Source organism: Drosophila tropicalis, unplaced genomic scaffold (assembly GCF_018151085.1).
Source record: "Drosophila tropicalis isolate 14030-0801.00 unplaced genomic scaffold, ASM1815108v1 contig_905, whole genome shotgun sequence".
Classification (NCBI taxonomy): domain Eukaryota; kingdom Metazoa; phylum Arthropoda; class Insecta; order Diptera; family Drosophilidae; genus Drosophila; species Drosophila tropicalis.
Genome location: NW_027173405.1, coordinates 1 through 12654, shown reverse-complemented (window position 1 = coordinate 12654; position 12654 = coordinate 1).

Below are 12654 nucleotides of genomic sequence, written 5' to 3'. Positions count from 1 at the left end.
TCAGGCCCGGGAACGAAGGAAGACTTCATAGATGACAAGCTAGAGAGAATACAGTCTTCAGTAATACTGGGAAAAAACATACAGTTTAAATGTGGGATTGAAAAGGGATAGGGTGTGGGATCCGAAACAGTAGTAGAATATGTCGACTGAAAAAATTTTGCAAACAGATCTGCAATATCTAAATCATTATTAGCAGACTGGTCGTTAATTCTGAAGGTGGAAGGTAGTACATTAAAGCGTCTTTTGGAATTGACAAAGTTGTAAAATCTTTTGGGGTTCTTATAAAATTCAGCCTTACAGCGAACGAGATAATTGTTGTAGCATTGAGTATTTAAAAGACAAAATTGAGATTTGGCTATACAATAATTTGCATAGTCAAGTCGCGAACCAGTTTTTTTAAATATTTTAAAATATCTCGATTTAATGTTACGAAGATTAGAGAGCCTACGTGTGAACCAGACTGGCGAGCTTGAGACGGTAGAGACATTCACATAAGGAACGCATTTATCAATTAGAGAATTAAGAGCAGAATAGAAAAACTTCACTGCACAATCTATATCGCAGCACTCAAATAGAAACGACCAATCAAAAGAGAAAATAAGGCTGTTAAGAAGATTGAAATTTGTTTTACGAAAATTCGAGATGTTATTAAATGAATTAGTAACGGAATCGTAAGAAATAGTAACCTCAATGGTAGGATGATAAGGATCTTCAGGTTTCATTAGTGGCTGTGTTTGTGATACAGCACTAACAGTGGGATCAGAGACAAAAACAAGATCAAGGATTCTTTTAGAAGAGTTAAGGAAAGAATTCAACTGATATAGTGGACATTCATTAACAAGCCAAGAAATATTAGGCAAGTTAAAATCACCTTAAACTATAAGAAAATCACGATCTTTAAGACGACCAAAAATAGTTCGTAAAGCATCAGCATGGTGCACGTAGATCATGATATCAGAAGCTGGAGGAATATATGAACAAGAGATATATAGGCTAAAGTTAGAACATGTAACTTCGACGCAAATAAACTCAACACCTAAGGGGAGATCAATCGGCACCACACTTGAAGACAGATTCGAGTTTACAGCAATGAGTACTCCACCGCCACGACGACCAACACGATCAAGCCTATAAGAAATAAAGTTATTAGAAAGAATTTCATTATCATATAAGCACACAATTCTTAAGGCGGTTTGATATACCTTTTTCTTTTAAAGCAATCATAAGACTTACGGAAGTGAACCAGTTATCAAAGAGTTTAAAGTTTTGTTCTTGGGCCACATTTGATGCCAAATGAAGAACTGTATCTGATGATATTCCAAGCCCAAAAGAATCACAAGTTCCTTCACCAATATAAGGGCAGAAATCATATAAGACTTTCGATAATTTGCTGCACGTTTCAGTACTGGTTTTGTTATTACTACATTCCAATTGACCTATATTCAACAGTGTGCCTTCGAGACTTTCACCTTTGGTAATAGCATCTTGTAAAGATTCTTCAATAAAATCTTCCAAAGTCTTTGAGTTTCGGTATCCTCTTCATTTTTATACCATACACCCATAGGGTGAAATGGTATATTAAAGTCGCCAAAATGTATGTAACAGGCAGAAGGAAGCTTCTCCGACCCTATAAAGTATATATATTCTTGATCAGGATGAACAGCCGAGTCGATCTAGCCATGTCCGTCTGTCCGTCCGTCCGTCCGTCCGTCCGTCCGTATGAACACGCAGATCTCGGAGACTATAAGAGCTAGAGCCACCAAATTTGGTATGTATACTCGTGTATTATGTACACTTACAGAGTTAATTGGAATTTCGGCCACGCCCCCCTACGCCCCCAGGAATCACATAAAACTGTTTTTCTTAAAAAGTATGACAGCTAGAGACATCAAATTTAGTTTGTATACCCGATTAGTTAGCGCGCAGAAATGAATTGTTCAAACTTTTTGCCACGCCCCCTGGAATCACACAAAACTGTTTTTCTTAAAAAGTATAATAGCTAGAGACATCAAATTTGGTTTATATGCTCGTTTAGTTAGCGCGCAGAAACTAATTGTTTAAACTTTTTGCCACGCCCCCTTCCGCCCCTGGAATTTACATAAAACTGATTTCCTTAAAAACTATGATAGCTACCTACATTAAATTTGGTATGTAGACCAACTTAATAGACGCGCAGATATTGGCTATTTAAACATTTCGCCACGCCCACTTCCACCCCCGCAAATTAAACAGAACTGATTTTATCAAAAACTAACAAAGCTAAAGTCACCAAATTTAGTATGTATACTGGCATAGTATGCGCGGAGAATTTATATATTTTCACATTTTGCCACGCCCACTTCCGCCTCCATAATTTAGAAAAAACCGATTTCCTCCTGTATTTTTTTGACTATCGCATTCAAATTCGGCAGACTAATTATTCTTATCTATTTCTATCAAACTACCAAATTTTATTGAAATCGGACTAGAAACATGCAAAATACGCGTATGAACGTATTTTACTAAGCGGTCCACAAGGCCAGAATTGGCCGTTGGCTAGTGGCGGCGCTAGAGTGCTCATGTGTTCGTAGAGTGAGCGAGATAGCACATACTATGAAACATGTAAAAACAATTTAATAGACATACATTTGGTTTTCGCAATTTTAAATATTTCTTTCACCTGGTGTATGGTATACCCAAGTCGACGAGTCGACTTACTTGCTTCATTTTCATTATTTTCGTCATCGTCAGAATCATCTCAATTAAATTGGCAAATTTTTTTAATTTCCAACTGTGTTAAGCCTTTGGGTCGCTTATCTAGCAGAGCAGAAACATTTTCAAATTTTATATACCATTCGGGAGCAATGTTGCCTATAGGCAACATTGTCTTTGGAAAATTCCAAAGACAAAACTCAACACTTTTCATAACAAATTAATTCGTAATGTGTAAACTTACCTGATTTGTACATAATAGTTCACTTTTGAAGTATTTATATTTAATATTATACGCGCAATTTAATTAAATAAAAAAGCACTTTTTCTTCGAACTCAGCACCATGTGTTCACTTCACAACAACTAAGAACACGTTATTTCAAACGAAGCTTTGTAAAATGCAGATCTACTCATGGAAGATCAGCTGATTAGATGAAAAAAAAAAAAAAATAACGGGAAAAAAAGCTTCGCAACATGCTTTTTGGAACATAAAGTCAATGTTGCCTATAGGCAACAGTGGCCCTAAAAAGGTTATACTGTGTATTTATTTCAAAATCGTTCCTATTTTCATTTAATTTATCAATATGTTTTGCTTTGTTAGCTTGTGTATTAAAAAGGAGTATGCCTGCGTAAATAAAGATATCCGCTGGTGTTCTGTTTGTCGTTAGATGTTTAGTTTTATGGTTATATGTGTAAAGGATAGTTTCAAATTTAGTTTGTTTGTCCTCTATACTAGATATACTAGATTAATGCATTAATAACTCTTAGCTTTTCGTTTACAGTCCTGTGGAATCTTTCCACGTCTGAAACACCATTTTTGCTCGATGTTATAATTATATTAACGTTTTCCGATTGTAGCCAATTTTAAAGTGCTATGCAAATGAAAGCTGAGTCCTTATCTGCTTTGATTTCTAAGGGTTTACCCACATCGTTAAAGTTGTTTGTGATTGCCATTTTTGTTTCAAGCCAATCTCGACTTTTAACTTCAACTAAAGTCGCGTACTTTGAATAAATATCTATACACGATAAGAATTGTTGATTGTTGATTAAATAGAAATCCATCACGTATTTTTCTCTAGCGTTAAATATCTCTGGGGTGGTTTCAAAAGATAATTTGGTATTTCAGTTTTCTGATTTTGATAAATTGCATATATGGCATTCATTAATAATGTTTTTAATTAGTTTTTGATTGTCTGGATAACAGTATTTCTATTTAGACCAGTTTTGAGTTTTAGTGATACCTGGATGAAGTAGTGATTTATGGTTTTTAAGTTCTTTGAATTCTGCATAAGTGGGAATGTCTTTTAATTTATACGTGGTTCTTAATGTTTTTGTTTGGCTGTCTGGATTAATTATTTCAAGATAGGCTTCTTGGAGTTTTTGAAAATCTGTGTCGTTTTGAATATAAAGTGCGTTATTTTTTGAGCATAGATATTCCTTAATAATTTCTTTAGCAAACTGATTTGTCATTTCTACATATGATATTTCTATCTTCGTTTTGTTAAAATAGTGAGTAACGTTGACTTTATTTTCGTTGCCTTTATTGAATTCTATCAGGGGTTTTTCTGAAATGGCTATTAGGTTTTCGTTATCTTTTTGAGCACTATGTACTGTAGCTCTAGAACTACTTATTTCTTCACCTAAAAGATTTTCATCTATTTTTACTCTGGAAAGGGCGTCTGCCACATAATTCTCTTTTCCTGGTAAGTATTTTATTTTGTAATCAAATTCGTTCAATTTTATATTCCATCTCTGTAATTTCATGTTAGGTTCTTTGATATTGTCCAACCAGACAAGGGGTTTATGATCACTAAGGATTTCAAAATGTCTACCGAAGAGGTATGGCCTAAAATATTTGGTTGCCCATACGATAGATAGTAGTTCCTTTTCTATGGCTGAATAATTAAGTTCATGTTCGCTTAGTGTTCTACTGGCATATGAAATAGGTCTATGTTCTTGTGAGATGAACGCACCTAAAGCTATATTGCTAGCATCAGTGGTTAGAAAAAATGGTTTTATAAAATCGGGATATGCAAGTATGGGATCGTTCATAAGGAGGCATTTTAATTTTTCAAAGGATGAAATATAATGTGGGTCGTTTATGTTAATCTTAGCTCCTTTCTTTTACACAAGGGTTGCAATGTGTGCAAAATTTGGAATGAATTTACGGAAGAATCCGCTTATGCCTAGGAAATTTTAGAATAACTTTGACTTCTATCTATCTATCTGGGCTTGGTTTGATTCTTTCTGTAGTTATGACGTGACCTAAAAATTCTGTTTCATTTTTCAAGAACAACGCATTTATCTAATTGTAGTTTTAGATTAGCATTGCGCAATTTAGCAAAGACCTTTTTTAGTGATGCCAAATGTTCTTCTAATGAGGTGGAATAAACAATAATATCGTCTAAGTAGACTAAAGAATCTTTATAGATTAAATCTTCTAATAAATTGTTCATATATCTTTGGAATGTTGCTGGTGCATTTTTTAGCCCAAATGGCATTCGTGTGTACTCATAATGACCATGTTTAGTTGAAAATGCGGTTTTTTTCGATTGATTTAGGGTCCATTTGGATTTGATGGAATCCCTTGGCGAGGTCAATGGTTGTAAAATATTAACATTTTTCAAGTTTGTCCAATATTTCATCCATTACTGGTATTGGGAACTTGTCATCGACAGAAATCTCATTTAGACTACGATAGTCGATTACTAGGCGGAACTTTTGTTCCTTGGATGCGTCCTCTTTTTTAGGTACGATCCAGATGGGTGAACAATAGGGCGATTACGATTATCGAATGATTCCCTGTTCTATCATTTCATTAATTTGTTTATTGACTTCTTGGTCAAAGATTTGTGGGTATTTGTATGGGTGTTTGTAAATTGGGACTTCGTGCTTAGTTCTGATGATATGTTTTACTGAACATACTACAGTTCAGTAATAAAATAATAATACCCGACGCAATGTAAAGTATTCTACATATAAAAGCGTTATTTGCTCAACACATGATACTGTATACTACATGTTCGCATAGTGACACTTTGACGCTATGCATAAACAAGGCGAGCGCATAATATATATAAATGTAATGCGACCCCACTTATGTGTGGCTGACCACCAGCGTGGGATTTGCCCCGTCAGCATATTCTCTAAGCCTACATACATACATACATACTACGCTCTCTCGTTCTGCTGCCTAAAGCGGCAGAACTTATAGACTCAAGAACTTTTAGGCTAAGCACAAGAACATTTTTTAAATAAAATTCATTCGGTTTTTACCGTCAAGAATAAACGCAATGAATATTTAATTGTCTTATTTTTACAGTACTGGTAAAGGTCAAATTTCACCTTTCTTATACAGAATATCGCTAAATTCATGCAATATTTTCTTTAACCTTTCTATTTCTTTTGAATTTAAATGATCAAGTCTAAATTCGTTTCTTTCCTCGATACCGTTAAGTGTTATTGATGGCATTTGTGTATAAAATGGTATTTGCGGCATCGCCTTCTAAGTTATTAATTATAATAAAAGACTTATGTTCTAAATCTTCAATAAACTTACGAAGGTTTCCTCCAAAGGAAGTATGGTATAGCTGTCGTACTAACTCCTCATAAGGCGTTTGCACCTTACATTCACTGATGAGGGCGGCCAGTAACTCACTCCAATTGTTGGCGTGCGCTATTTGTGATGTCCGCTGTGCTTCTCCAGTGAGCTGCATCTCTATAGTGCCGTACATCAAGCTATGTTGACGGACGTCCCTCGTCGGGTAGAGTTGTAGAATGTTGTTAACTCTCCGTATGAACGTGCTCGGGGTCAAAGCGTTACCATCGACATTGGGCAACAGTCTAAGCGTGGTAAGTGCATGGTTCAGAAGTGTTTCTGATAGCTCCAGTGTCATCTTGGATTAGAATATATTTAGAACTTTAAGATTCGATGTCACGCTTTTGACTGCACAAAAGGTTCTTTTGCGGATAAAACGAAAAAACAATATTTTCGGAGGCTTTGCACGCACTAAATTATTTCGTTTTATCCTACCGATTGCGGCAGGCTTAAATCCAATTCTTTTATTAATTAAAAAAAATATGGATTGCACAGTGGTTGCGCTTGTATGGAGTGAGCGGCCAAAAATACTTCTAGTAGAGATATCGAGCTAAAATTTTTACTGAAAGGTCTATAAAAGATTGTAACTATAATATATAAAAATGGATAGATTTGGACAATCGCACTCCCATCTGTTCACCCACTTCCATCCAAAGAAAATATTTATTTTTGTTTTTATTGTAAAGTTTATTTTTTAAACTGTGTCTTCTAATAAATCTATAGTAGACCTTAATAGCATGGACCTTTGTTTATTAGTTAGTTTTCTGATTCCTGAAATTAAAGGATCTGAGCTTAAAAGTAATCTGTTCATTAAATCTGTATTCGTTATTACTCTTGATAGTTTTCGGGTGTGCTTCAATCTAAATATTTTAATGTCTTTATTTCTCGCCTCTGCGGCTTCTTCAGAAAGCTCTCCGATTGGTACCAAGCAATGCTTTATTACTTCAGAGCCGTGTATTAATACCTTATGGACAGTCGGAGGAAGATAATACCAAGGATATTCATCGACAAGCAGCTTAGCGGTTTCAAAGGCATAGTCCCTGAACTTCTCTGCATTTATTTTGTGTCCTTAAGACATGGCCTGAAGAATTGTTGAACATCTTAGAATTAAAGCCTCATCGAGACCCGTAATTTTGGCAGATTCATTTGGATTGGTGAAAATCTTTCTTGCTGTGTTGCCATTATTAGAAGTTCCACTTCCACCAGCTTTTGGCTTGTCGACTATTAAGCCCATTAAATTTCGAAAGTCAGACTGAATTTGTTGTTTCCTTTTTAGAAGCATCTGCTTTCCCTCATGAGTGCGAATTTGCCAGGCTTTTTGGTCTAGCCGATACGAAATATGAAGAAAATATTCGAAAAAACGCATATACATATGAATGTAATGGGGAGAGTCCAAATCTATAGCGTTCATCCCGTACTGATTTTTCGATGCATTTATCCAAATCATTCATTTCCGTAGGCTTTGCCCCGCATATATAACATTTTGCTGAAGATGTTTGGTTTAAAGCATTACATATCTTTCCATCCACCATAGTGAGCTGTAGTGAGTGATTTATTTTTATCTTTTTATTTTCGCTCTCCAATATTGTGGGCCGAAGCATGTCAATTTTATCATTAAAATATTTTTCTTCATCGATTGACAATTGCGTTGTTTCCTTTTTAAATTGAAATCGAATGGGCCTACAAAAACGAGTCGACGACGGTCGTGGATTCTTCCAAATAATTTTAGACTCATCCGATTCACTTATTAGTCTGAGAGGTACGTACGAGGTTACAAACAAACTGCTATCTGATAAATCAATGTTTGTAACCTTTTGTTTGTACTCAGCTTGCCCAGTGCTTCCATCGAATCCCCACTTCCCAATCAGAATCAGGTTATTGGCCGAATCGTCCTTTATATTTTGAATAACTTCAGTCTGAAGTTGCATAATGCGAGAGGCAGTGTGATCCAGCAAGCTCTGAAGTTCAACTTCAGCATGGGATTCGGTCACCATAATTTCCTTAGGATAGCCTTTGCTTTTGGCACTCAAAATTTTTTTCATAACTGGGCAATAAATCGCTTGAAGTTTTCGAGTTTACAAATCCACGAATTAGCATGTATTGGTGTTTTGTTAAGTTTGTTTCCATGAAAAGCGATAAAACGGCATAGCGACATATCTCCGACGACATATCTCCGCCCAGTACATTTTTCTGGCGGAGATATGTCGCTTTTTAAACGGCGAAGATATGACGTTTTGAAACGACATATCTCCGCGCGAAATTATGTCGTTTCAGAACGACATTTCTCCGCGCGGAGATATGTCGTTTTTCTAACGGCGGAGATATGTCGGCGGAGATAAGTCGTTACCCCGATAAAACTTCATCAATATTTGCTTCCGAACATACTGCATTCGATGGAAAACTGGTACGCAAAAGTGAAGCAGCAGACTCATCATGTTTTACCAGCTCGGCTATTCTTCGTCGTTTAGTCCTTTGAGAAGACTTCATGAAATCTTTTTTCAGCCTTCCACGCTCAGTTTCTTTTTCTTTTGATTCAGATATTTTGTGGGCACAGCACAATGAAATACATTCCTTCTCATTCAGCCAATGACTTTGAAATTGGACCACTAAAGATCTCGTTCGACTGTACTTTTGCCAAAAAGTTACAATTCTTTTGCATATATATGAAATTCGTCTTGATAAATCGTTCAGTTCGGTAACATAGCCGTTTTTTTCAATTTCTCCGTGTACAATATCATTTAATGCCTTAAATTTTTGTGCATGGTCACCTTTTTCTGTACACCAAAGATCAAAAATGTATAGGCGTGGAAAAATACGCTTATACAAATTGTCTGCCAAAAAAAAATTTAAATGAAAAACCAAGTAAAAAAAATAATAATTAATTAAAAAAGAAATGAATGATTTAACAAAGTCATAGACACCAAAAATCGACGTAGACAAAACAAAAACAAATGCACGATACACAAAACAGATGTTTAGCAGGGCCAGCTGACCATGAAAAACGTAAGGCGTCGCCACGACGCGCCGTCACTTTATTTACGTTTATACACACATTGGCAGATGTTGGCATCTAAGCTTAACATATTTATTACCTTAAAACTCAGACAATTACAATGACATACAACTCAGTTGTGGAATTTTGTGGGAACACAACTAAAACTCCACCTAAACATGAAAAAGACGTTCTCAAAACACATAAAAAATATTAAATCAAATTAATTAATTTCACAAGAACAATTTAATAAGTTGGTTAATATTTTATATTAGAATTTAAAGTAAATACCTTGAACTTCAAAATCCATGCTAATTAATTAAGTTTGTAACACTTAAGCTGATGTCTGACCACTTTGAATTGTAGCTTTGATTTGAAAAAAGCTCACTCAATGCATCAGCTTTGCAAAAATGTACACGTGTTCGCGATTTCAAATCTATTTTTAGAAAATACAGTTACAAATCCAGAAAAAACCGGTTTACCATCAAGAAGATTGGACATTTACAAGACAATTTGTGTGCATTTTGTTCAAAAAGCTTGTGATGGATTTTTCGATTTTTGGCCTATGAGCGCAACCACTGTGGATTGGTGAGACTCAAAAACGATCTTTTTTGAAACAAAGCGTCTTAAGAACTAACTTATGATTATTCATACAGATATGATTAAAGTTCGGTTAAAAAGCTTTTGATATTAGTATTGTGAGCTTTTGATCTGGTGACAAGGGATCTGGATTTTGATTGGTTTATTGATTTTTGCCTACTAAGCGTTCTCACGCTTGGAAGATTTTTTGGGGACATTTGCTTATAGGATTTATGTTTAGTCTCGGTTGCAGTAAGCATCTGCTGTTTTCTAAAATAAAGGGGAGTCAAGTTATGTGGGTGAATGGAGGGAGAAATTGAGTGGTGTGAGTGGATGGAGTGGCGGATATATTACTATATATATAAATGGTGTACAGCTATGAATTCAGAAACTACTGAACCGATTACGTTCAAAGTTTGACACACTGTGGAGTCAGTTTTAAGCATAGTTTTTGCCGATATCATACCCGCGAACGCAAATAAATTGTTTTTTTTTTAACGGCTTTTCGTGCGGAGGCAGTTACATGTCAACCACGTGGCAGGAAATTCATTCATTCCTGTTTAAGTTACAAGCGAAAAGTTACTAGCGAAATAATGCCTCTTAAAAAAGCGAATTTTCATCGTCGTACTCGCAACGCAGTAAGAATCAGAAGCAATGTTTCGAATAGGACTGAAGAAGAGCTGAAATTGGTACGAAAGACGGAGCGGCTAAAACAATGCCAGATGATTCTTATGGAACTAGCCGAAAAGCGTGCAGCCAGACTTGAGCATGAGCGTTTGCGAGCCCGAGAGTCGTGGTTTGCAGCAATACAATTGCTTCGATCGCAAAGAAGTGAACTGCATAGGAGAAGGCTAGCTAAATCCCACAACAGTGTGAATCCCACACATGTCAGGAGATATAATGCTCCAACTATAGACAAAGTCGCGATTGTCATAGTCGGGGATCAGTTCTAACCTCGAGATATTATTTACCATCGACGAAACAATCATTTCACAAACGTCGCTGAAACTCACCGCACTCCGAATTAACCAAGCGGTACCCTCGAGCATTTGCAGCCAATACGGTAACAGAAGACGATGGATACCCTTTCTGTAGACGGCGCACAGTTAAGCCTCTGCTCGGATAGCGTTGCAAAAATCAGTTTTTTCATAATCGCGTTTGGCAAAAATGATATATGCGATCGATAGGGAATACTTCAGAGATTATGAAAAAAAAAATTTTGGAAATCGGTTGAGATTCGTGGGTGCTAGAGGCGCACAAAAGTTGAGACATTTTTAGTAAATAGGAATAAATGATAATTTAAAAAAAAATCGCAACTTTAAAACTGAATATTGGGCGATTTCAACATTCGATCTTGGTTTTTTTGGTTTTATCTCAAAAGTATGTTCTTTTTTAATAGCATGTTTCATAAATTATAATAATTACTTAAATCGTTACTGATCTAAAAGCGTTTAAAAAATGTACTAAATGTTGGCATTTTTTTAACTTTGGTGGAATACAAATAACAAGGATCAACTAGGATCAATGCCGGACTACTTACACTAGGTAGGTGAAATATTTACCTATCAGATGTATATGGTCCCAATATGCGGAGACCTGCGACAGCGATGCGTAAAACTAAGTCAACCTCAACGTATTTGCCTATAGCTTCTTTGTATTTTAATGATAACTTTGGTTAATGCTGTTTTGCAAATACTACCTGAGGATGTATATGCCTTTCTACAATGTTAGATTGAGGATATACAGAGTAGAAAGGGGATTATACACGCTGAATTCTCTCGGAAGCTAGGACTGAAAGTTGACTGCCCAAATCATCGAGGCGGAAATCCTTAAAGGACATTTTTTGAATAGGATGATATGACATCTTTAATAACAGGTGTTCGTCAACAGATCATTAAAACGGTGGCTGTTATCTTGAATGTTATAAATTGCAAGGAAATGGTAAATGGTGAAAAATTTGCCAAATATACTTCAAAGACTGCTCAACTTTTGACTGAATTGTATCCGCAAAAAAAAAAACTACCCCAACGGTATATAGGAATTTGGCTCACGGAAAGGATTTAATAGAATATCAGTGTTTACCAATTGGAGAGCTATCCGAAGAACCACAGGAATGTAAAAACAAGGACTTTAAAAAAATCTTCTTGTGTTAGTCAAAATGAAGACCTTTTCAACATGCTGGCAGCCTCTTCGGACCCACTTATTGCATCTCTGAGATACGTGCGATCACAAGGGGTTTGGAAAATAGCAACTATAGTCCCGAAATGTTGAGTTTCTTAGATATTGAAGTAAATACTGAAAATTATTTTGAAAAAAAATCACCCGTCGATAGCAAATTTTCAAAATTAACCTAAAAAAATTTAAAAATTTTTCTTTTTTTCTTTTTGTAATTATGTTACAAAATCAAATTAAAACATTAAAAAATGTTACATAGTCGTTTAAAACAATGAAAAATTACATTTGTGATTGCAAAAAACCGGGTTTCGCTACATTTTTAGAGGAAAAATATGCTTGGAAATATTTACTGACTTTGACTTGAATATTATTCAAGATTCGATGTCGCGCTTTTGACTGCACGAAAGGTTCTTTTGCGGATAAAACGAAAAAAAATATTTTCGGAGGCTTTGGTCCTTAGCTTCAGAGCTGTAAGCAGCTCCTTTAATGATACAAAAAAAGTTTTGCTTATTACGCAACCTTAGATTCGATATCCGTAACGGTCCCTTATACACAAAGTTTTGCACGCACTGAATTATTTCGTTTTATCCTACCGATCGCGCCAGTTATAAATCCACC